A 25,515-nucleotide genomic window follows, 5' to 3' on the forward strand; every position below is an offset into this window, starting at 1 on the left:
TCTGCTTCCCTACATCTTTTTCCCTCAGCCAAAGCTTGGTAATTTTCTTCATGTTTCTCTCTCTTGCTCTTAAAACTTCCCATTTCTTTCCTATTCTCCAGCTACTTCCTCTGGCTTATTTTGTTACCCCAACCACGTCTCCAGGACCCCTACAGTTAAATCATTTATTAGACTCCTTTAATTTTCCCCCTTTGCTCCTTTGAGTCCGAGCACTGCCAGCCCTCAATGGCATGAACACAAACCCATGCCCTGTCTTCTCCTCCCCTCAAACAGCACAGAGCTTCACAGGGAGCTGACTGCTCCTCTAGGAAGCAATCATCAAACCTTTTCACAGGGGTACACGATGATGTATCAGCATTAAGACAGTGGATTTCTAAGAACTGATTAGAAGAGACGAGCAAAGCCTTGATAATCAAGGCTGAATCCATTTGAAGTTAAGGCAAAGGTCTGGGCTCACTGTTTTGGGGCAACTTATTCCTAGAAACTTAAGAGAAGAATCTTCTGAGACGTTTTGGCCATGGACAGAGTTAAGCAAGAAAACAGCAAGAAGTTTCAAGGCAAGAGAAGTCAAACTGACTATCCCCAGCAACCATTTACTTATTCTGAATCCAAGCTATGCAGGCAGCAAGCAACTGCATAAAGCAACTTGCAAGCTACTTAAAGAAGCTAAGAGCAATGAGTCAGAGGGGCAGCATTTATGGCACTAAGATCTTCACCTGGAAAACGAGAGGAGCGTAGCAACTGCTCAGCAGGCTGAATGGCAACGACACACACACACAACCCCCAAGAAGCAAGGCAGGATGGAGACTTTTGAAGTTTGGGCTTGATCCTCTGTGTGACAGCTGCTGGCAGCGACCTGTTGCTTCCAGACCACACGGGAAGGTCGCTCAGAGCATCGCCCCCACGCGTGCTCCCCAGCCGAATGCAAAGGTGGGTGTGTGGGTGGCAGAGGAGAAAGCAGGCAGAGGGGTGAGTGAGCATGCAGGCAGCTGTGATTGAAAACTCTGAAAGTCTAAGGTCTCTGCAAACGCCCGAGTTAAAAGCAGAGGCAGCCTCCTGGATCGATTATGCATGCACGCCACCGAAAACACAGGCTGCTAAAGTGCCAGAGCCCTGCTGGATAATTTATAGGCTGGTGTTAGTATTCACGGAGCGGTGGGCAGAGTTCAAAGGAACGAGGTGGAGAATAGAAGTTTGAGCCTTATGAAAACACTGTCACAGCCAGCATGAGCCTCAGCTCCACAAAGGGCTTCACTTGTGCCGGGCACAGGCAGAAGCCAGCAGACATTATCACAGCAGGAGCCAGCAAGTGCCATCCTGGCACAGGGGCACAGCGTCCAGGGAGCGTGCACAACCACAGTGCACTAATGTGCAAACTCTGTGAGCAACTGAGCATGTGCCTGCCTGGATTTGGGGAAAGTACAGGAGAGTTGTGTGCCAAACAGCCTGCAACCCTTCTTCTCCTGTAATGCTTCCTCACGATTCCCTTCATTCTCCTACACTGGCCATACATTAAATTTCCTGGGCTACTTCTGCCCTAAACACCAAGCAGGGAGTAACTGAGGGCCTTCAGATGCCTTTTTCACTTATGGTTTCACCAGGATTTGAAGCCAGGACTTTGGGAAAGAAATTAATCATACTAAGCCACCCAAAATGTAAGCTTTACTTAGGTGAGCTTGAGTTTTTCAGCTTTATCACTGTCTGAGCCTCTTAGCCATCTAGTTATCAGGAGAGAAAGATGGGAAGACAGTGAGGTCATCAATTTACCAAGCCCTATGTCTGCTCACGTTTGAGATTAGACACAACACCAACGGCATTAGAATAAGTACTGTGGTTGACTTCAGCAGAGACGTAAAGCAAAGCCTCCCTCGCCTCTCTTCCCTTCCTTCTCTGCAAGGCTACTACAACACCAGACCTTACAGACACATACAGGGGCACACCGCACACTCCCACTATTCACCAACAACTGCCTAGCATAGTAAAAGGAGTACAAGAGAAAGCCCCACACAGATGGATAAAAGGAGTCTGTCGAGTATTATACCATTACCTGCATGCCCAGATGCTACCTTTACATTCCATTCTCGTATGGCCTCTCCACAGCACCCAGCGTACTCCTCTCCAACCATACTCATCCCAGACGAGACTTGTCTGAAGTTAGACGTAATTATCCAATCTATAAACTTCTCTACCTGAAGCTCCCTGGCTCTTGCAACATGCTTCTGAACTGAGAAGGCACACAAGAATTTGGTATCACATATTGTGCTGCTTCAGAGACACAAATCAGAATGAAAACCTTTTGTTCCGCATTTGGACAGCACCAAGGACAATACAATTCTCATGTCTGACTAGGGAATATAGTAAAATACTTAAATAGATAATAGTTGCTTAAACTAGTCTCCTCTCCATACAGTTGCAATATAAAGTTGGATTTTTCTCCAAAGACTCTGGAGGACTAGACTATTGATAGATGCATTTTATTTTAATCATTAGAGTCATTTTTATCTTTTTGTAAACAAAAAAGATGCGTGTTTATTCTCTTGAGTGATGGCATGGATTCTCGATGTACTGCTGGCAAAACTATTACATGCAATATGCAACTTGATTAGTTCAGCTTCTACATACGTGGTGGTCGTTGGGGTTGTAGCAATCAATCTATAGGTAGTCCACTGCAACATTTCAGGTGGATTTTCAGCAGCAGTGTTATTAAAAGTCTAAGGATAAAGGCACATGTGCACAGCGCAGGATTTTGAAGGCTGGCAGCATCTGCTGCTGATAAATTTGACAACCATTAATGTAGAGAACAGTTTGGGATAGAATCTCAAACCAATCCTAAGATGAAGAGCATACTAAATGTGATTAAATAAATCAGTCTATTGTCTATGATCTTCAACAAAAAGAATTTAAACTCTTTCTATTGAATCTGAGACCCATTTTAGAGATAAGAAATAGAGATAGCAATTTGCTCTTGTCACGAAACAACTCAATCGCAGACTGAAAAAAAAGTTTGCCTCCTGCCCCTTCCATTTGATTGCTTACCTCTCACAGGATAAAAAAATAGAGGCTTCAAGGGAAAAAAAAAAAAAAAAAAACACATTTTAGTTCATGCAAACATCTGGACAGAGTCCGGCAAAATGAGGCTATAAAGCAGACAGAAAAGAGTTATACGGAAATAGAGAAAAGAGGTATAATGTGTTTAACATGGGGAGAGACACAAATTACAAAGAACAACCAAATCTGAAATGACACATAAATCAGTTTACAAACAGAACCATTTTCTCAGCACAATTATGGTGACAGAAGAATCACTGGAGAGCTTTAAGAAATCATTCGCTGAGCACTTACATGGGATAATCTAGCAAAGGGGCCCAGGAGACCTGGTTGATCTTCAAGAACAACATCCTCAAAGCACAAGAACAGTTGAATTTGATGTGCAGGAAGCCAAGCAGGTGTGGAAAGAAGCAGGTGGCTGAACAGGAAGCTCCTGATGGAGCTCAAACATAAAAGGAAGCAAATAGAAAGTGAAAGTGGGGGTGGGCTCTCCAGGAGGATACTGAAACTGCCTCGGCACATCAGGATGAAAATTAGGAAAGCTTGAAATTGCATGATAATTCACAAAAATTGAACAGTGGTAAGAAGTGCTTCAGAATGCACACTGGTAGCAAGAGAAAGACTAAGCACATTGTGGGACTAAAGCTGAATGGGACAGGGGAACAGTGGTAAAGGGTATGGAAAATATTTAGATCCACTTTTGTCTTGGTCTTCACCTGTGAAGACTGTTCGCAGCCTTTCTGCTTCACGTGCCCATTGGAAGTATCCAGGGGCCAGAAGCACTACCCACAACAGAGCAAGACTGAATTATGGAGCACCTAAGCAAGCAGGGCTTGCTTACTTCAGTCCTTGGGACAGACAAGATGTCCCAGCCTCACCGAGGGATGCAGCAACAGCTGATGTCACTGTCATGTTTTAAAGGTCACAGTGATTGAAGGCGGCTCCTGATGACTGAATAAAGGTAAATGTTGTACCTCTCTTCAAGAAGGGCAAGAAGGATTCAAGGAATTACAGACCGGTCAGCCTAACGTCAGTCCCTGGGAAGATTATGCAGCAAATCCTCCTGGAACCGATTTCCAAACACCTGAACGACCAGAAGGCAAGTGGGAACAGTCAGCATGGATTTACCAAGGGAAATCTCAGCCTGATTGCCTTATGTGCTGACAAGATTGGCTTAACGAAGAAACAGCTTTTGAAAGTTACCAATAGGATCATTGTGAAAAATTTAGAGAGAGATGGAACTGGATAAGTGTATAGCAAAGCACATGGAAAAATGACTGCAACGCTGCACTCAAAGGCTGGGGGTCTGCAATACAACAACCCAAGGGCGGCCAGTTACTAATGATGTAACTCGGGTCCTTTGCTGGACTTGCTCCATTCTGTCAATGTCTTCCTTGTATGGGGAACACCAGGAGAGCGCACAGTAAGCTGATGAGGTTCTAAGAGCCAAAAAAGACAGAACTTTTTATGAGTTGTTTCCAAAGGTACACAGGGGAGCCAGGGATAAACCCCAAAAAAGACAACTCCCTTGTTCATAACTGCTTGCCCCGTAAATGTATTCTAACACTTACGGTCCCATAACTCTGCAGTTTGTATCGAAGGGTTCCTGGAAACCAATTCACCCACAAAAAGTTAAATAATCACAGAATCATAGAATGCTTTGGGTTGGAAAGGACCCAAAAGACCACCTAATTCCAACCCCTTCCACTGGACCAGGTTGCTCAAAGCCCCATCCAACCTGACCCTAAGACTTGATAAGAAGGTTTAAATATGACTTGATTGGAAGGTTGAGGCTTCAATTTTTGCAGCATTTTAACTATTCATCACTGCATACCATAAAACATGCAGCTACATCTAGTGTCCCACGGTCACTTCATGGCTGCTGAAGAACAACAAATGGCATGGCAGGCCAAAGAGGAAGGAGGTGGGGGTTTGCAACACGGGGTCAACAGCAGGCGTGTTTTAACACACTTCACATTGGCATACTGTGCAGTGGTACCACATCACACAATGAACGACAAAGGACATCACAGCACCACACAAAGTTACTCAACTTAATATAAATTCGGAGAGAAGGGCACCTCAAAGTCACCCAGTGCCTTCCCTGCATTTTGCAGCCCTCCTGAGGTACCATCCAAGCAAGATGTGTGCAAATGCAGCCACCAGCACAGGTGGAGCTCCTGCAGCCAAGCCTGCCGAGCTCCCCAGCAGCACAGTACAGTCTCACAACTTGAACAGCTGCTCACAGGGCTGCCAATTCCCAGCCCTCCACCCTTCAGGCAGTCTTGTACTCACCCATATACAGCACCAAGGGCATAAACTATATGCACAACATTGTTTCCTAGGGCTTGTATTAGTTGGGTTTTGCATCACCTTGGTAGGACACCATTTTGGCCAACAAGCTTCTTGCTTTATGCCACTTACTTTGCACATTCATCCAACTGAGACCTGTCTTTTTTTTTTTTTTTTTTTTTTTCCCCCAGTATCCTTTTAAACACTCAGCATCAAACTCATGCTTACTGTCTCATTCTCTCTCTGTAACAAAAAACCTCCTGTTTCCCTTAAAACCTGCAGGGGTCACTTCACTGATGGGCCAATTCTGTCTCCCTACATCCATCAGGTGGATGATGGGAAGTTTGGGGACAGAAAAACCTCACCAAGTGAGAAGTAAGCTGGGTAAATAAAACAGATGGAAGATGCGCACACAAAAACTCCGAAGCAAGGGCCGCAGCTTGAATTATTATTGTAATCCTTTGCCACATGCCTACAGAAAACTTGACAACAGCTAAGCTGTCAACATGCTATCATACCACCCATCCTGCTGACCAATCTTTGTTTTTCTGTACTCCCCCAGTTATCTGTGTCCATCTGTTGTCTCTTGTCTCATTATTAGCGTGCTAGTTCTTTGGGGCAGGGAGCATTTTTTGCCCTGTGTTTGACGCAGGACTGTGTAGGTGCTACCACAATAGGCAGGAATAATAACAAAAGCAATAATTAGGTTATATCTCCCTACCTCCTTGGGTCGGAATGTTTCCCTCCTGACTTCACAGCAGCGTTCATAAAAAATTATTACTTGGTATAATTTGGGGCCTCGTAAACAAATAATTACACCACAACCTAACTTTGACCGTTTCACCAGCCATCCCTTCAGGCCTGAATCCACTGAGCTCTCCATATGCTTCAAATGGTGAGCGTGTGAGAACTGGGCTCCAGAGGACGATGCCAGCATTGCGGTGCAGCGGGACCAGTGCCCTGCATGCAACCCTTAGACAGATTTTTCCCTGGACAGAACAAACTTCCTACACACAAACTGTTGCCTCCTACTGTTGTGTGTCAACCCTGACTCACTCCTAGTGCCAAGAAGTAGAGGATAATATCTTCATCCTCCACTCGAAGAATGGCAACAGCCTGCAGTTATGAGTTTATGTAAGAAGGCAAAAAATGGTTATATTGTAAACACGCATACAGTGGTCAAGCCTAACGCTGTCCTAGTTCAACACACATGTATCCACAGGTGTTTTGTTAAACCAAAAGGAAGAAACTTCCTTCTTTGAGGTTTGTCAGAGGAACTGGATCTCTGTACTGGACATGCTCAGGAATTCACCCCTGGCCCAACTGGCTACAGACTGCCTGTTCATGTAAATCTAAGATTCGGAAGAAATGCAAGTAAAACACCACATAATGTGTCCTGGATTACTTTCCAGTAGCCATTGAAAGAGTTTTGCTGAGCCCTCAGAGAAGTGGATCCCCACTCCCTGAGTAACAGCCTCCTCTCTGGAAGTACCATGAGCACCTTTCACAAAGTACTGAAGTCAAAGTCTTTATGGGATCAGGCATTAGGTTCCCTTTTCTCTAACCCATGGGGTGGTAACACACCTCCCTGACATGCCTAACCCACACTACTCTGCTTTAGGTAACTGGAAGAAGAAATTGTTGTTCAGATGAAAACCCTGTGCCCTTGTCCACTATTTAATGGAAGAGCACAGAAAAATCATCTTGCAGTAACTGCAACACACTACACAAACCTGCAGTGGATTTTAACAGGAAAAAAACAGAGGTGGAAGTCTTCCCATCTCCAAATCATTTATCCAAATCTTCCCAGTCTAAACTAATAAGTGACAAGGATAAGAACTAGTTAAGAGGACACAGAAAGCTGGGCACACCCTCTGCTTCTTACCTGCAGGAACAGAAAGGCAGTGCTGGACGTGTATGTGACCCTGCCCAAACTCACTAGCTTCTTCAAGCCTTTCTGGGGCACGCGCTGTAAGAGTGTGTTGTGCCAGGGGCGTGAAAGGTGCTACAGGGGCATTGCAGAGGGAGTGTTTCACCCTGGCCCTGCCTCCCCGCTCTCCCACCTCAACAGCCAGAAAGGGGAGAAGCTTGATTTTCAGGTAGCCCAAGAGGTATAGGGCTGTATTCCCTCCCTGAACAGGTCAAAATTCTAGCAAAACTAGTTAAAATCTGGTGGCTCTCCATCTCATCTGCTCTGAAAACTTCCTGCAATGGGAGCACCACAACCTCTCTCAGGAACCTGTTTTCATGCTTAACTATCCAAACAGTCACAAAGCTTTTCCTAGCATCTATCTCCACATCTTCCTTGCAACAAATTAAGCTGATTACTTCTTGTCCCATCCCCAGTGGACACAGAGAACAATTAATCACTGTCTTCTTAGAACAAGCTTTTAAATATCGGAAGACTTTTCACGTCCCTCGTCAATCTTCTCTCCAGACTAAAGGAGCTCAGCTCGTGGAGCCTCTCCCTGCAGGTGACGCTCGCTGCTCTGGCTGCCCTCTCCTCATCTCCTTCCACCGTTCCTGGCTTTGCTGCTCACGCTGGACACAGTGCTCTGCTGTGGCTGCTGGAGTAGAAAAACTACCGCCTGTGTGCTACACGTGACATTCCTGTTAAATATACCCGAAAATGAGATTTACTTTTTTGCAATGTCACCACACTGTTGACTCACATTCAGTCTCTGACTCACTGTAGTGCCTCCCAGATCCCTTTCTGCAGTACTGTTGCCTGGCTTGTTATTCCCCATTTTGCATGTAGGCATTTGATTTCACCTTCCCAAGTGCAGCACTTTTCATTTGTCTTCAATGAATTTCTTCGTACTGAATTCAGACTGCTTTCCAGTTTATCAGTTTAATAGGTGTGTGACCTACGCTGTGCCAGGAAGATCAACTTCCTGCCTCGTGTTACACACAGGCTAAAAAGAGAGCATGCAAGAACTGCTGTGCTCACACAAACGTTAAGAGTTACTGTCTTATCAAAAGCCTCTCAATTTGTCACTTCCTTTTCACTCCGCATCTCTACGTGATACCCCATGGTCTTAGTAAGAAAACAGCAGCTCACTGAAGCTTGATAATATAAATTCATTCAAGAAAATCATAATCCGCTGCCAAAAAGGGACTGCAATATCCCAAGCACCACATCACTCTGACCCAAGCTGGAACCAAACAGAGCTGCTAGCAGCTCATTAACTGGGTCACATCAACCAACAAGGACAAAGGACATATTTAAAAGAAAGAAGAAAAAAAGCAGCTAATTATAGGAGCTAAATCTTTAAGACCCAGCTCAACAAAATTATGCATTTTGGTCCACTGTTGTTAGATCCACTGTCAAGTATGTATTTGATTAATGACTTGTATGAAATTACATGGGGATCAATTTGTTTCCCTGTTTTTTCCCATAAAGCCCTTTGGCTTCTAGAGATGTCGCAGGTATTTTAAATGCATTTACCTGGAATTATATTCTGTCCCACCCTCTAAGTACTGCATGAGCTAACCAGACAAGCCAGCACATTTTGATTCCAGGACTTCAACACAGTATCAGGCATACGGAGTCCCTTAAGAAGGTTCACCCCAGTCCCATCACAGATTTCCTGAATTCCCTATTTCTGTCCAAAATGCAGGCAAAACTATTGATAGGTTAAAATTTCTTCTCTTCGTGGTGTACAAAAAGATTTCAGGGTGCAACCTACAACAGTAGTAGAAGGGTTACAGAAACTGGAACATCTCAGATACATGAAACTTTCAAGAAACTCTTAATACTTCACAAATGATAGTTTTGAATTTTCAAAGTTGGGACTAGTGTGGAAAAACTCATTTGACATATACAGGGAGAAAACACCAAACTTTTTAGTTAATACACTAATTGCAGGACCACCCTGACTGCTCTGCTGACACTTCCTACCACTGTAGAGCTATCCATGGGTCATGCACCAGTACAGGCTGGGCCCACCTGGCTGGAAAACAGCTTCAAGAAAAGGGCCTGGGGGTCCTGGTGGAGACCAAGTTAAACAGGGGCCAACAGTGTGCCCTTGCAGCAAAGAAGGCTGATGGTGTCCTGGGCTGCATGAGGAGGTGTGTTACAGATCAAGGTAGGGGATCCTTCCCTTTCCTCAGCAGTGGTGAGGCCACACCTGGAGCACTGCATCCAGTTCCCTGTACAAGGAGGACATGGGGCTACTGGGGAGAGTCCAGTGAGTGAGTGGCCACAGAGACAATTAACGGACTGGAGCTCCACTCCTGCGAGGAACAGGCTGAAAGAGTTGGGACTGTTCAGCCTGGAGAAGAGAAGGCTCATGGGGCAGAACTCAGTAATGAGTACAAATATGTGAAGAAAGGGTGCAAAGAAAACGGAGCCAGGCTCTTTGCAGTGGTGCCCAGAGACAGGATGAGAGCTGATGGGCACAAACTGGAACACAGGACAACCCGTCTGAACATAAGGAAACACTCCTTTACTGTGAGGACAACCAAGCACTGGAACGAGATGTTAAGAGTGGTTGCGTAGTCTCCCTCCTTGGGAGACAAAAGCCATCTGGACATAGTCACCTGCTCCAGGTGGGCCTGCTTGAGCAGAGGGGTTGGACAAGATGATCTCCAGAGGTCCCTTACAACCTCCACAACTCTATGGGTTTCACCAGTCATCAACAGGTCAAAACTCTTCCTGAATAATAGTTCCTCTGTGGCTTAAAACTGTTCCTTTCCAAACGTGCCCTGGTGCTGCACCAGAACCTCCTGTAGCCTGGTACTGAGGGATGGTGCAGAAAGAGATTCAGCAGCCAGGATGAGCTCCTCCTCTGGAATAATCAGAATGATCCCATTCTGATTACTGCACAAACAGATCAAGATCTTCACCAGATCACTTTAACTAAGGCTTCTGCAATACTCAGAAAAATCAGACAGGTTATTTCCCCCTTCCCATTATACCCAGAACCAGAGAAGACAGAAAACACAGTGGTCAAAATATTTCAGGTCAAACTGTTTAATGCCATACATATTGCTCACATCAGCAGAGAGGTTTATTCCAGATAAGATCACAGGCTGAAGCAAGGACTCATCTTCCCTGTGGCTCCCTAGCACCTGGAAAAAGGAAAGGAGGGCAGCACGGCCTCCCACTGGCTCTTCCAGTCTACTGAACAGAAGAGAGTTCTGCCAAATAAAGGAGAGAGAGATAATCTTGTCTCACCTCCCAGTGCTCTGATGATCAGGAGAGAAAATGTTAAGTGAGCACGCCATAATTTTACACTTGAGTTCAGCAGCTGACTTATCTACATGAAGTAAATGAAGACTAGTTGAGCTACTAGTTATGAAGGAGTTAGGAGACCAAGCACACCTAAAGGCTAGTGCTTTAACTGTACCACAGCTCAATTAACTTACAGATGCAACAGTAACCACAAGAGCAGAAAATCAGAAAGGCATCAAACTGATCAGAAAGCCTCTTGAATGTTAACATGCTTTGAAGATTTCTCTTCCCTTTTTGTGTTTTAAAAGAGATGTCGTATTTTAAGAAAATACAACTACCTGGCAACTTATTAGCAAACGTCAACTGAAAATTGTGTACGTGTAGGAAGAGCAAGATTCCCCCTTGGGACAAGTGAAGGACTGTAAAGTTCAGGTGAACAGGCTTTTCTGCAGCCCCTTCCTTGCTTCCCTCCATGACTGGTCACGAAGACAGCTGACAGAAGGGCCTTCCACACATCCCTCTCCGGATCCCGTTCCTCCTCACTCCATTTAGTTTCTGCAGTTCAAGCAGATTCCTTTTTCCTCTGAAATCAATGTTTAATTAACACATTATTGGAAAAAAAAAAAAAAAGAAAAAAAAAAGGCTGTAACAGCAGACTGAAATGAAGCCAGCACCTCCCTGCTCTGCAGACGCAGGCAGTCCCATCAAACAGTTGCCCCACTGGAGAGTTCTTCCTCTCCTCATCCTCATTCAGCTGCCAGCAAACATCATCCTTTTGCTTTGTTACCTTCCTTTGCATCCCCATCCCTAGGGGAATCCTTCCCTCCTTAGAGGTGGTTCACAACAGTAGGAAAGACAGGATCACGCTGCAGAAAGTAGAGGGAGAAGGGTAGCAAGTGCTCTCTGCGTGGCCTCGCAGCATGACCAACACCTCCCCTTCAATCCTGCCATTCCCCGTGGAGCAGCACACCAATTCCCCTGGTGACTTCCCCACCTCGACACGGCAGCAGCAGGAGCGCTGCAGCGGTAACAGGACAGCTCGCTTCGCCATGAGCAGAGGGCGCTCCCAGGGTCAAACTCCCAAAGCCTGGGACTACTCGCAGCTACGCGCACCCAAAGGCAGCAGAGAGGCTACCGGCAGCTTCAAAAGCTTTACATCATGCCTCCCCCCCATCGCCTCCTCCCAACCTCATCAATTATTATTCTAGCCCATTCCTTGGCTCTCATCCGGCTGCTGGGAGGTACTTGGATGCAGGGGATGCTGCAGCACTGTCAAGGGCATTGCGAGGCAGGCCCTAGGCCTTGGGCACCCTCACTACAGGGTTGGCACAGCAGGGGAGAGGCAATGGAGTCCATGAGCTGCTGGGCTGGGCTGCCCTAGTTAGAAAAGGAGACATCAGATGTTTGAAAGGGCCTACCATCCCAGCACTGTCATTCCCAGGATCCAAAGCTACTGGTGTTAATTAGTTCCCGTGATGTGATGGATGACAAGCGGCAGGGCCAGGAATGACACAGGCAGATTGCGTTCGAAATAAGCTGTCCCTCACCATCAAGGGCAAAGGAAAGGAATCTGGAGAAGACAGGAGCTAAGCACACCACTGAGAGACGCCAGGTATGCTGACAGATGCCCCTCATCCCTGATGCCCCCCTCCCTTCACCCCGGCTCACTCCCGCTGCTGGCAGACAAGAAATAGGCAGGGGAGCACGCCTGGGGGAATATTTGGGCTCAGGGCTGTGAGGGACAAGGGGAAAGCTCTGAGCCTTGGGAACCAAGGCAGATGAAGGGCTAAATCCTGTGGCAAGGCGCTATGTTTCAGACAGACCCGAGCTCCTGATGGCTGTGGGCACTCCTCCACCACCCTCTGCAAAGCCACGCAGCGATGCCTGCAGCAGCCCGGAGTCCCAAGGGGCTGCACGCTTGAGCCCAGACAGAGGGCTCTGCCAAGCTGGCTGCACGGCGTGCATTTCCCAGCAGCTGCCCACAGTGCTCAGAAAGCCTTTTTCTCTGAATGGCAACACAAGACATTACATCCCCACCTTCTCTTAAGAACCTCAGGATCTTCCAACACCACTGGCATACCTCCACCGGGAGTCCGCCTGCCCAGCTTCCTGAGCACAGCGCTACAGGACCGCGGCATTTCACCCCTCACAGACCTCAGTAAAGCCATAGTCAGGCCAGCCAAGACCAAAGTTACGGCTTTTCCTCACCAAAACAATAAAAGCCAGTACAAATATGGAGCACTAAAGATGCCACCCGCTGCCCACGACAAGGAGAAAGGAAGAACAAACTTCTCAGATGCTGCCTTTCTACAGACTTGCCTTGTTCTGGCTGTCTGGATTGGTACTGAGAGGACAAAACATCAACTCTGATGCTCAAAGTCCTTTACACACGTGAATTGTCTTGGTCTATGATGGTGTGAGGATAAACCAAAGGAATGAGAAAGCAAATTACCTGACCAAGACTCTGCAGAGTGCTGGTTTCAAGAAACCAACAATCCCACTATCATCTTGGCTTCCAAAATGCAAAATATTCTCCTCAGCACTTGCTGTATGAATTAAGAGCTGACTGTGCTAGATTGACAGACTGCTATTAACTAGAAGAGGAGGATGAGGGGGAGAAGAGAACTGATAGAATTTTTCAAAGCTTAACCAAAATTGGGGTAATTTCTGGCTCCAGCTGCGTTGGCAATAGTCCCAAAATAAAGCCTGTCTCCTTAGCATGCTGGTGGGAGCAGGGGCAGACAAAGTTAGACGCTTTTTGTTTTTAATTAAAACACCGTGTCTCTTGAATCACTGTCAGAAGTCATCTCTTATCCTGGCTTTTGGTCATCACAAAGTTCCTGGCTGTAGCATTTTGTTCTTGGCCAGGCCACTGTGTGTCCTTATTCTTGACACCGCAGAGCACAGTTCAGCTGGAGTTCACACTTCCCCCTGAACACCCAGAGCCTGTTACAAGAGAGGAGAGGGCAAAGGAAAGCTGAGCAGGGAGGTAAAGCACACTCTGCTTCTCTCGAGACAGGTAAATTCTGGAGCTTTGGACGAAGCTGTAGAAGAGAAAATCCAGAAATTCAGTAGATCTGCTGAAATACCACTGCTGCCACACCAAGCAAGGGACTGAATGAAGTCTTCCTTCCCTGGAACACTCTAGACTAGAGCCAGAGCGCATGCAGTTTGAAGGCATCCTCTAAGGTGATAGTCTACATCCAATCCTAACACAAAGAGGCTAAGAATTGCCTGATGGCTTGCTAACTGGCTTGAAAAGGGAGAGAAGTGGGGGAGAGAGGTTGCCGGCTCACTTCCATTTTGCACAGGGGCTTCGGTTATCACTTCCATCCATTACCCCTGGCACCACTGCTCACCCCCTGAAAACCCTGCTGGAACTCAGCGCCTCTCTTACTTCTTGCGTGCAAGTCCTTCAGGGTGCAGCCAGCCCCTCCACTAAGCGAGGTTTACCCCGCTCTGCTGGCTGTGTAAGCTTGAGTGCGGGCAGAGCACCACAGCCAGGGAGCTACAAAGCTCCCTTTGAAGTCATTAAGGTTTACCTTCTATAATACTTTCTCCCAATTTTCTCTGCTCCTGTGTCAAATAGAAACCAACTATGCCATGAGAGCGTGCTGGCACCTTAGTCACCGGGAAAATGGATGAACCATAAGACCAGGGCCCACCTTCACCCTACAGGGCAATGGGGAGGCAGACTGTGGCTGGGTGGTGCTTGGCTGGCCGCTGCAGGAGCCGCCCTGCCCACAGGCACCAGCACCACAGCACTGTTTTGTTTCTGAAGGGGCTGGGGAAAGGGGAGGGAAATCAAAAGCAGCTCCTGGGGAAGCTGGGCAGCCGAGGTGAGATTGCTGTGGTGAGCACAAGGCAGGGGAGTGGGGGAGCCAGGTATCTCCGGGCATCATCCACAACGGCAGCGGTGCTGGACACGTCCCTGCCCTGGCTTCCTGACCGCAGCTCACCACCGCGCCTCAAGGTCAGGCAGAGAGGAGAGCGGCGGCCGGCAAACCACAATAGCCCTGGACAGAGCTATTTGTTAGGCTTTTGCTATCGCTCCGTGAAGTGGAAAGATCCAGAAGCGTGGAGACCTGGGAGCAGGCGCAACCACACGCAGGAGAGGAGAAGCAGCGGCTGGCGGAGCCACAGGAGCCTTCCTCCCCGGCTCCCCTCCGCCTGGCATGCAAGCAGCCCACGACCAAGCTGGGAAGGCCTCCGCGCCCAGAGGAGGAAGGTGCTGAGCAGGTCTGCGAGCCCCGGGGGGCCCTGACCGCCTGACACCCAGGAAAAGCCTCCCTCACTGCTGCCATCCCCACCCCTGCGTGCCAGCCGCCCACGGCCACCAGCTGAGGCTGGCTGGGCTCTTCCCCTGGCTCTAGCTGGGGGAGGAAGGGAGGGACGGAAGAAGGAAGGGAGGAAAGAAGGGATTCATCTTCCTTTCCTTTCCCCCCCCTTCTCCCTGCTCCACCCAGACCCAAAGAGCCGCGTCCCTCCTGCACACCCTAGCACAGAACCACAAGGAGCTTTCCCCCGCCTCTCTCCATCCACCAGCCTCCAGCAGGGACTGCCTGGAAATGGCGATATTCCCCTATCGCCTGCATCAACCGCACGGACGAGCCGAGAGAGGGCAAGGCAGGATGGCATGGCAGGGCGAGGCGGGGAGGCTTTGTTAGGTCCTGGCTCCAGCGCAGCCCGCCCCCTCTCTCCATCTCGATGCCCTCCAGCTCGGACACGTGAGGAGGCGCTGGGAAGGGAGGGGGCCTGGGGTCCCTATGAATTTTGTTTCCCCCATCAAGGGGCCGGCTCGCTCCCCCAAGCACGCCTGGCTCCGCTGGAGCTCCCTGGAGTAACCTTTATTCCAGTGTGTCGCAAGCATGTATTTCACGGATGGTTACACTGAATCATTATCACCAGACGTTCATTTGACCAAAATAATGTTATTAGCATCGTCAGGTCCGTCCCCCCCCACTCCTCCCTCCCCAGTACATCCATGCTCCCTCCAAGCCCCGGGTCCCCTCCGCCCGCGCAGGGCACACCCCTCCCCGGCACAAAAATCTCACGATGTGCGACACCACGTCCTGGAAAAGAGCGCGGCGAGCTGGGCTGGCGAAAAGGATGGACGTGCCTTTGGCATTTACTGAGCTCCCGACCCTCTGCCAATGCTTATCAGCCGCACACACAAAGACGGGCACGCAAAAACCGGGATTAAATCATGGCCTGTCCTAGGTACGTGACTAGGGGTCTGCGTGCACGTGTGCCCGAGCTGCGCTCGCGGTCCTATCGGGAGCCCGAATCTGCGTGGCATGAAGCAAAGGTCATCGTGCCACCGTTGCGATGCACTAAAAAAAAAGCCGCAGAGCCATCAGGATGTAACACAGAATTTTCTCGTCAAGGGACGAGAAACCTTCGGGGGGGTGGGGGCTGGGAGGAGGAAAGCGGGTGTGCGGATGGGGGGGATGGGGGGGAATAGCAGAAAATGGGGAGGAAAATGAAGAATACAAAGCTCCACTTCGCTAATCCAAGATAGACAATCCATCCCTTCCCCCTCTGTACGCCCGCCCTCCCCCCGAAATGTTGGTGCAGATGGATTTCTGTATCTTGGTTTTGCAGCAGTGGGTCTAATGACTCCCATACCAAACCCCCTCGCTACCATAACCCCTCCCACTATTTTTTTTTTAGACCGGGCTGAAGAATAATGTGTTTTTAGAGATAATGGGTTTTATAAAAAGAAAAGAAAAAGGGACGCAACGCAGACATTATGCGAATAAGCTGCTCCCCGCATCACCCCCATCTTCCCCCAACCGCGCATCCCGATTTCACCCCCTCCCATCTTTCTCCAGCCTTCCCCCATCAGCTCCCCCAAGGAAAGGAAAAAAACCCACAACGCGATCTGGGTAGCCGATCTCAAAATCCCAAGCACTAATCCGCTTGAATTTGTTCTTCCCCTTATATAAGCAGCAGCACGTCAACATGTTCAGTGGAAAGGCAGCGTAAAATGAGGCCAGGCTACAGCCATGGAACAGGGGTGATATCGGCAGATATCGCTTCTATCGAGAAGCCATCACCACCGGGGTGATGAAATCAAGTACTGGGCTTTCAGCCCTTCCCTTCTTTTATTTATTTATTTCTCAACGCTTGCTCTCATTCTATTTCGTTTTCATTTTGGTTTCGCTCTACTTCATTTTTTAAAGGACAAAAGTGAAATAAATAATTAAAAGCCCAGAGACATACCCCACCGGAAGGTGCCCGAATGCTCCAGAAAGAGAAGCCTTACCTCCTAACTTCTTTTTTTTCTTTTATTTTTCCTTTTTTTCCTTTTTCTCTTTTTTTAATAAATACATACAGCCCTGTTGCTCCCGTCGTCCCCAAACTTCAAACATCCCCAATTGCACCTCCCCACTCCCCCAAACCAGATACTTTGTTAGAGACAGACAATTGTTTAGGAAACTGCCGAAGACCGAAAAAGAAACCGATAGAGAAATAGAAAACGAGCTCTACACAATAGTCTAGTTCGTTCAGCTGATAGCAGCGCGCCCAGTCCCAAAACCAAAAGCAATAATCTCAGCAACCTCCTCCCCCCAGAGCCCCACTCACCCGTAGGTAAACTCGCCCAACTTAATACCGATGACCATTTTAACTTAAACCAACGGCAGCCGTGACACCCTTCTGGTTCACGCTACGCTTAATAACCGGCTCTATCCGCCTGGCAAACAAAACCTTTTGTGATCATTTTTTCCCCCACCTACTCAACGTCTCCCTGAGACTTTTCGCCAGCCTAGCGAAGAGTTCGCCCCCCTCCAAAAGCAGCCCCTCGAAACACGCAATAAGCCGATGCTGGTGAGCGGTCATGTCAATACTCGCCTCTTTGGGAGGGCTGCGTGCTCACCACAGAACAATTGCGTGCAGGAAAAAATACCGGAGGAACAATTAATATTTAAAAAAATAATAATAATTTCTTAAAACTATTTCAACGAAGCGTTGAATGGTTTGACCATGGAAAGGTGGAAAGAGCTCGGGAAAGCGAAAGGCTGGAAGTGTCCTTTTTATAAACAATTTGATGGGTTTAGCCTGGGTTCTGCCTCCCCGATGCTTTGGTTTTTCTGCCGCTGATCTCATGCCTAATCTTCTTTATTGTTTTCTTTGAGGGGGGGGAGGGAGAAATGAGGAATTTTTTTTTTTTTTGAAAGATTTCAATTTTAACAAAATGCATCCTCATGGAGCCCTGGCTAAATATGTTACTTCCTAGCTACAAAGGACTGCAATTAAAATAAATTTAAAGAGTAAGCAAAAGACAAGTCACCTGCAAAGCACCAGAGTCAGTGCCCTTAGGTAGGAGAATTACATCACTCCCTGACTGAATGATGCTCTCTTTTAAATTATAAAGCAGGTGATTTTTTTTTTTTATTTGACGGAAGACAAAAAAAAAAAAAAAAAAGGCAAAAAGAGGTGGGTATTTCACATACATCTTGCACGAAGAAAGCATTGAACCAACCTTTAAGGTCACTCACTGCCTGAAAACCCACAGCAGTTGCTCACGGTGGAAGTTTTCAGGCAAGACGGCTACTAAATCATTAATACAAACAAATGGAAGGCGGGGAGGAAAGGCGCTACTGTAATAGATCCGAAGACTTGGAAGAGGAAAAAATATTAGGAAAAAAAAAACTTTCGTCTTCAGCCTCTCTTCGTTCCTCGTTAATAATTTTTTCAAGAACAAATCCTTAAGCTTTAGCCGAACGGGAGGCTCTCCCTAAGCGTCTCCCGGCCGTAATTCAGCGCGGTGTCTTCTTCTTTTCCGCGGGGCCCCCCGCTCTCCGCTCGGAGGAGCCCCGCCGCGGGCAGCGCGGTTCCCAAAAAGTCGGGCAGGAGCCGCCGGGGCCGGACAGCGCCCGGGAGGGAGCGAGGGGAGCCGGGCGGCTGCCTCGCGGGGGGCAGCACAAGCCCACCCGCGGGGCTCCGGAGCCCAGCGCCTCCGGGGAGGGAGCCCCAGCCGTGCCGTGCCAAGCCGTGCCGAGCCGAGCCGTGCCGCCCCCCGCCCGCCACCCCGCTCACCTCCGCAGCCAACTCGCGGCTCGCCTCCGCTGCGGGGCGGGGGGCTCCAGCGTGGCCCCAGCCAAGGAGGCTCGGGGGGTCCCGGGGAGGCTGGGCTGGCCGTGCCGAGCCGAGCCGAGCCGTGCCGAGCCGTGCGAGCCGCGGGCGGAGCTGCGCAGGGCTGAGCGCGCCGCGGTGCCGGAGCAGCCCGAGCCCCGCGCACGCCGCCGCCGCCGCCCCCAGCCCGGCCCGGCCCCGCCCGGCCCCGGCTTTTAAAGAGACCGCGGGCACGGGGCCCCGCACCGAGCCCGCACCGAGCCGCTCAAGCCCCGCTCCCGGCTCCCCAGCCCGGCCGCTGCCCTCCGGGACGCCGCCGCGGTGCCAGCCACGGGGTCGCGCCCTGCCCGCCGCAGCCGGCCCCCAACACACCCGGAGCGCGGAGGGAACGGCACCGACGCGCCCGGCTGCGCTCGGGGAGCGTTTCGTCGGGAGAGAGTGAGCCCAGGGGCTGGAATTTGTCGCTGGGGCACCCTCAGCGCTTCGCACGGCAAACAGCCTCCTTCAGAGCATCTCGTGCGAAGTTTCGGAGCGCGTTGCCCTGCTGAACGCCCATCTCCGAGCACAGCAGCAGGCACGCAGAGGGCACACAAAACCACACCTCAAGAACCCGGCCCTCTGCCCCCCTCTCTCCCTGTCCTATGATTTTTGGAAGATTTGGGGCTGACCCCACAACACCAGACAAGGGGAACTGTGGTTGCCCTCGAACAGACTGGAAATCCGTTTGCCTTTCCTTCCCCTTCTGGCCCTGTATGCACAGGTTTTTGTCCCTTTCTATGTTTTGCATAGAAGAGAGCCCACTCTCAGCATCTGGTAAATAATAATTATTTTATACAAAGGTATCGATCGCTTTGCCCACCATCAAAATGAAGCTGTATCTGGGGTGTGTAATAGCCTCACAGGAACACTAAATAATAGTTTCAGGTAGTATTAGGAGCCCCCTGGGAAGTTGCTCTGGAAAACACAGTGCTCCACACCTCCTAACACATTCAGACGCATGCAGAGGGAGGATAACAGAGACCTATTTCAGTGAGATGACAACGGCCCAGCAGAGAGGCATCTCCTAGACTCAAAATCGGAGTCCCTAGAGCAAGAATTTATCCCTTTATGTCTGTGCAAGCACAGGTTATTGTTCAGCTTCCTGCTTTATATGGACAACAGAGCAGTGGTGAGAACTATCAATCCCTCCTCAGGGCACGGGATTAGATCCTGGTCTCAATTACTGTGAAGAAAATCAGGTATTACTTTATTTACTTCAATAGTTAACTCCAGATTTAAACGTGCACCTGGCAATAAAACCTGGCTGCTAGTCCCTGCCTTCCCCTGCTGATAGTTCTGGCAATCTAGCATTTTGTAGCTTGCAGTTTATCAAAGTAATAATTTGATGAGGTAGTCATCCAAAACCACACCACCTCTGGCCCTTCACTCTCCAAGGTCTTCTAAGACCGTGCACATCCTCGCATCGGATTTTGATCTGGCTGCCTATCACCAGAGCATCTTCCATGTAAAATCAATGACAACAGCACAGTCCCCACTTCCAATTCTGAGCTAAACCTCTTCAGTTTGGCAGGCAGCAAACAGCACGTACCTGGAGAGAAAAAGAAACTAGCAGTGGTAGCTTATAGCCGGCTTCATCAAGAAAGGTAAAGTGAGCCTGGGAAGATTTTGGCACAGTAAACTAGTTTTCATCCACACGTGGTTCCTGGGGGGATCCTAACATATATAGTGCTTACAAATCCGAAAGGGGGATAGGAGGCTTCAGCCGAGGAGCTATCCAGGGTGCTCTGGAGGAACCAAGGAAGGTAGCATCTGCTTTGAAAAAATCTTACTGGGCTTAACTCGGACACAAACTTGTACGTCTGAAGAATTGTTACAGTGAGGTACCAAAATAGCAGAAATAATTTTATAAATAGGTAAAGAGTAGTGGGAAAATATTAGGAGAGCTGGGAAGTTTGGTCAAGGTTACAAGACACTTTGCTGACATGCAGAGCAAAGCAGAGGCAGTAGGAAAACAGCACAGTACAAGGAGAAGTTCTTTGTCCAGCAAGCAATGCTCTAATTGCTCAATAGGGGAGTTGATTTTTCTAATTCCTCTAATTCTTTCTTTCACATCTCTAGCTTAGCCCTGCAGTTTGCAAACAAGCTGTACTGAGAGGAAGGGAAAACAAGCCATCACGCCAGTGAGGTTTGCAGCAGCCCCCTCTAAAGCTGCTTCTTCCGCAGCATGTACCACTGGCACTGTGATGACTTCCAGACATATGACACAACTTACAGGTGTATGACAAGCTCACACAGCTGCGTGTCCTGTCGATTAGCTCACCAGTAGGTGCATCAACTGGTTTCTGGTCTCTCCGCTACAACGGCAGCAAAACCCTTTCCAGGAGCCCCCAGAGACCAGCAGCAGCACAGATTTACACACCTGGGCACCCCCTCCTGACACAGGCACTACGCTCTCTGCTCCCACCGCTGGAGAGAAGCAGCAAAGGCAAGCGTACACAAGCACAGACACGTCATTCATCTTCTTTTGCTTGCTTCCTTTAGAATAAATCTGCAAACTTTTCACCAATCCCATTGTTTTAACGAATGCTTGTTTTAACAAATTGCACAGTCAGACAGTTCCTCTTCAAGGTACTTACTCTGCTCAGAGTTTTGGGGCTGGCTAGCTCAGGACAATGGCTGCCGTACCTACACGCCACAGCTTTCTCTTGCATCTTACTAGGGGAAGCAGTTGGTTCACAGGAGCTACCTACACCCCAACCTGTGCATATGCCGTATCATCGCTTCCTGATTCCCCCCTGCCCACTCCACAAGGGTGTTCAGAAAGGGATCAAAGCCTGGAAAAGGCCCTGCAGAACATGCAGGTGTTAGAGGCATTCCCTGCCATGCAAGGATGTGCAAGTGTTGCAACATTAAGACCTGGATGATCCCACGTAAACAAATGCCCTGAGTAAGGCAGCAGTAGAGGGGAAGGGAGGCTGCACTGCCATCTTGTCCCACGGAGTATAACCTCCTGCATTTTTTCCTTTGGTTCTCTCAATGGCATTCACCAAATCATTGATTTCAAGCATTTGTGTGGTACTGTCAATAGAAGTGAGGCTCAAGGGGAATTTGCCATTGAAACACTGGCAGAGAAATCAGTGCAACAAGGCAAGAACACAATTTATCTCTGGTTCTTTTTTTTTTTTTCTTTTTGGCCACATTAGCACTTTCAGTGTCTTTTTGCCCAGAAGTTAATACCCAAGGTGAATTTAGAAGCTGCAGTCCAAACCACGATCACGTCTTGGTCGTGCCAAACGAAGCTGATCTTATCTCACTTGTGACCTTATCCTACTTGAGAGAGCAAAACTCATTACAATAAGCAGAAACAGATGGGAAAAGAGTAATAATGACAGCATCTGGTCAGAACTCACTTTACCATCATTTCAGAGGGTTAGGTCTAAGCTCTTCTCCTGTAAACGTCATTTTTCACTCCGTCAGGAGATCCAACCTCCAGAATTATTCTGGCCACTTGCAAGATGCATCTCCTTATTCTTGATTCCCAGCCCTTTTCCTCTTTCTACGAAATGCATGTTGTGTTGCATTTATTCAATAGCTACAAAAAAAGTTTCCTGCATAGGAATAGACTGCATGGAGTTACTTGCTGAGTGCTGCTTGTTCAGCACACTGTGCAAAGGGCGGAAAGTATACAGGTAGACACGTGTGGCCTTCTGTGAAGGGGAGAGCATGTGCCAAAAAACGATGCACATATTCATACATGTAAGGATGAACCCATTCAGATGAGAGCATTCTTGAAGGAGGAGGAGTGTGAAGGAGGGCTTAGGGGTCACAACTGTGCAAATACCAAAGGAGCACAGTCAGAGCAAGATGTGTAGGGAAAGGAAGAGTATTTTGTTACCAAAATTAATATATTTTGGGAGAAAAAAGGTAAGCCCTTCTCAAAGTCTTACACATTGTCTTCTACTATCTTTAGGTGTCGTTGTGGAGGGGTGTCTTCTGTATCTGTGTTTACATTTCTGAATATGTAAGCATAACAACAGATGATACCTGCACACGAGTTTGCAAAGAAAGAGAAGCTGTACATTTTCAGCTAGCAGTATGAAATTTAATGGTTGTTACACTTTCTTTATAACCCACCCCACCCCACCCACCCCCCAGCTATTGTATCTACACCTCATTCTGAGAGGGATACTCCCCCATCACATGCTCTCAACAGAAAGACCTCCATTCACATGTTTCATGTTGTCAACAATTCCACTGCGACCCTAACTCAGGGCTGACTCAAGACAACCATTTCTACATGCCCTCATGCACAAAATGAGTGGAGTTAACCAAGCCTGCTCTGTGCTGTCCAGCAGGCAGCATCCAGAAAAACAAAGACCAAAGGCGTGGTTCAGAGGTAACCCATAAACCATCCAATGACTATTTCCACCAGTTTTGAACTCCAACCTTTCTTACTCGTTGAATCTTCTGGCTCAGTGGGATCCTTCCAGTTTGAGATGTCACTGGCCCCCTCTGCTTTAGGTTCCAGCAGCTCCTTGGTGTTTATTACCACCTCCGCTTCAACTCTGAATCCTCTTTTTGTTCCTGAATCCTCAGATGGAGCTGTAATAATGATCTGATGACATCAGGGTGATTCCCTAGCAACAAATACCACGCCATACCTGCTTGTCCATCAGCAGGTTCAGGTAAGAACAGGGAATGTTGAAAGGAATATGGTTGAATACTAAAAGCTACTTCCTGAAGAGCTCCAGCGACTTCCCCAGCCAAGATTAAGTATTATTTCCACATTGCGGTTGACCCCTTCAGCAACACTGAAGTAGAGCCCTTGATTGCTGTCTATCAGTGGTGCAAGATAGGGACATTTCCTGCTGTAAGCACTAGATAATACTCCAAACAATGTAGGAAACACAGTCAGACTAGGGGGTTATATCTCGTCTTGTGTTCATTCTTCGGGATCAGCTGCTAGCTATCTCACTTCAAACACTTATCTGTGGCTGGCTGCTTACCCACACAAGACAGAAACCCTCCCCAGCCAAGAAACAGAGGTGGAATAAGGACATTGGTGCAGGACAACACAGGCTCTCAGGTGACAATAAACTTGTTGATTTTTGTGTGAGTCTATAACTAGAAGATTTAAAATGAGTTTACAAACCCCAAACAAGACTCCAATAAAAGTAGGGTGAGGGAAAGAATTCTCTCCCTGCTGCTATAGAACACTGGGGGGTGGGAATTTTCTAGCATTAGCTAAATCCTCCAAGGAGCCAAAGAGTACAAAACATACCTTCTTTCCACTTAGCGAGCAGTACTTTTGACAAAACTCTTTTAGCCCATGTTTAATGATAGGTGCAGCATGTCTCCATGGCAAGTTTAAAGCATTGATTTTGACCTTTAAAGTACTATATGCTCCTTTTTCAAAGTTAATACAAATTAGATATCCATGGTATTTAAATGTTTTCTGAAAATCCTACTGGGTACCTATCTTTGAAAACCCAACCCTAACCAAGTTCTGAAACTGAATCTTAAGTGGCTTGGGTCCCAACACCTGTTTTCTCAAAGGAGATTAATCTAGCACTGGATCCCAACCACAAAAGCGTGAGGGCAGTGAACCAACAGTGCCAGAGCAGGATTCTGCTCTGTGCTGTTGGCAGGCCCATCTCCTCACACATCGCCCCTCTGCACACACCGAGGGGCTCTGACTGAGGCCATGAGGCAGCAGCCCTTTTTTGGCCACTTACCAATTCTGCTCCCATTACCGTGAGGCAGCGTATATTCTTGCCTTTTCAGGGTTCAGCCTGGGCTTTAAGATAGGCAGGTTGGAGAGCTAGACAAATGTATATATTTGAAAAAGGGACAGCACAAAATGGAGAGCAGTTCCCCTCCTCTAGCCTGGCCCCTGTGTCCCAGACCAAATACAAAGCTTGCTTTAGGGCACTATATAAATTGGTATTATAAATTCAGATGGTGCACCAGGGAGTGCCTCATTCTGTATGATTGGAGTCATTCTCAGGAGCAGTTCAGGCACTCAGCCTGCCACATGCGACTGCTGCCCCAAGGGCTGCCATTACAGATGCATTATTACAAAGCGCTGCAATAAAGCATGAACTAAAACAACTTCATTGAAATGAAGATTAATACAGAACATGTGTTCACCTCCGCACACTGAGAAGGAACAGTCCAGCAAACACAAGCACCACAGTGCTCGGGCTGATGGGCTGGGGGAGCAATGCGACCGGCCGACCGTTGCTATTGCTGAAGGCAAGCAATACATTTCCATAGCATCTTCTACGTGTCCATGGGTAGATTTAATGTAGCATCTGCAAAGCAGAGAGGGAGGCAAGCAAGACACATGGAGTGCTGGAACACACAGAAAAGTGGGCTACATGTGAGGCAGAGAAGAATGCTTCAAACCTGCAGAAGCAATACCGCTGGCTGCAGAATGATCCATGCCTTTAGTTATCACAGACTCCAGCGGATATTGAGGCTTCTCAGCACTTCAGAGTGTCATATCCATATGAGAGTTACAGGTGAGAAAGATCAGCTAAGGTGATGGTTTATCCATCCCCCTCACAATCAGAGCAGGATTATTTCCCATGATCTATTTGTTGGTGCTATCGCTGCCTCAGTTAAACTCTCCCATGCAATTCACAACACTCACTGCCGCCTCTTCTGATGCCCTTTCAGAGCCTCATAAATTTCCCTATTGGCATGAACTGAGGGACATTACATCTATATATTTCCCTGCTCAAATTAAACTCATGATACCCTGTATGGTTTAATGATCCAACTTTCAAGCTTCCTTTTCCTGGTGCAGGTTTTTCATTCTTCTTTTCCTTGAAAACAACATAAGGCTCCTATCAAAGGCTGGCTGTGGCTACTGACAACAGTTCCCAAGGGATTCCTTCCTTTGTTCCACCAACCAA

At 48.1% G+C, this 25,515-nt stretch overlaps 1 protein-coding gene across 22 annotated transcripts in view; it reads right to left on the reverse strand.

Annotated features, from left to right (window-relative positions):
* The window catches only part of NRXN3 (neurexin 3), a 970,936-nt gene extending 952,169 nt beyond the window's left edge, over positions 1-18,767 (reverse strand). For 8 of the 22 annotated variants that reach the window (XR_011096953.1, XM_068683054.1, XM_068683048.1 and 5 more), the window contains exon 1: positions 18,560-18,764. The gene's annotated coding sequence lies outside the window, so the exon portion shown is untranslated. Of the gene's footprint in view, positions 1-18,559 lie in introns of all 22 variants that reach the window. The other 14 variants (XM_068683067.1, XM_068683066.1, XM_068683068.1 and 11 more) reach the window with 5 other exon arrangements.
* Between the last annotated feature and the right edge of the window lie 6,748 nt (positions 18,768-25,515).

This window comes from Anas acuta, chromosome 5, assembly GCF_963932015.1.
Source record: "Anas acuta chromosome 5, bAnaAcu1.1, whole genome shotgun sequence".
In the NCBI taxonomy this organism is placed as follows: Eukaryota; Metazoa; Chordata; class Aves; order Anseriformes; family Anatidae; genus Anas; species Anas acuta.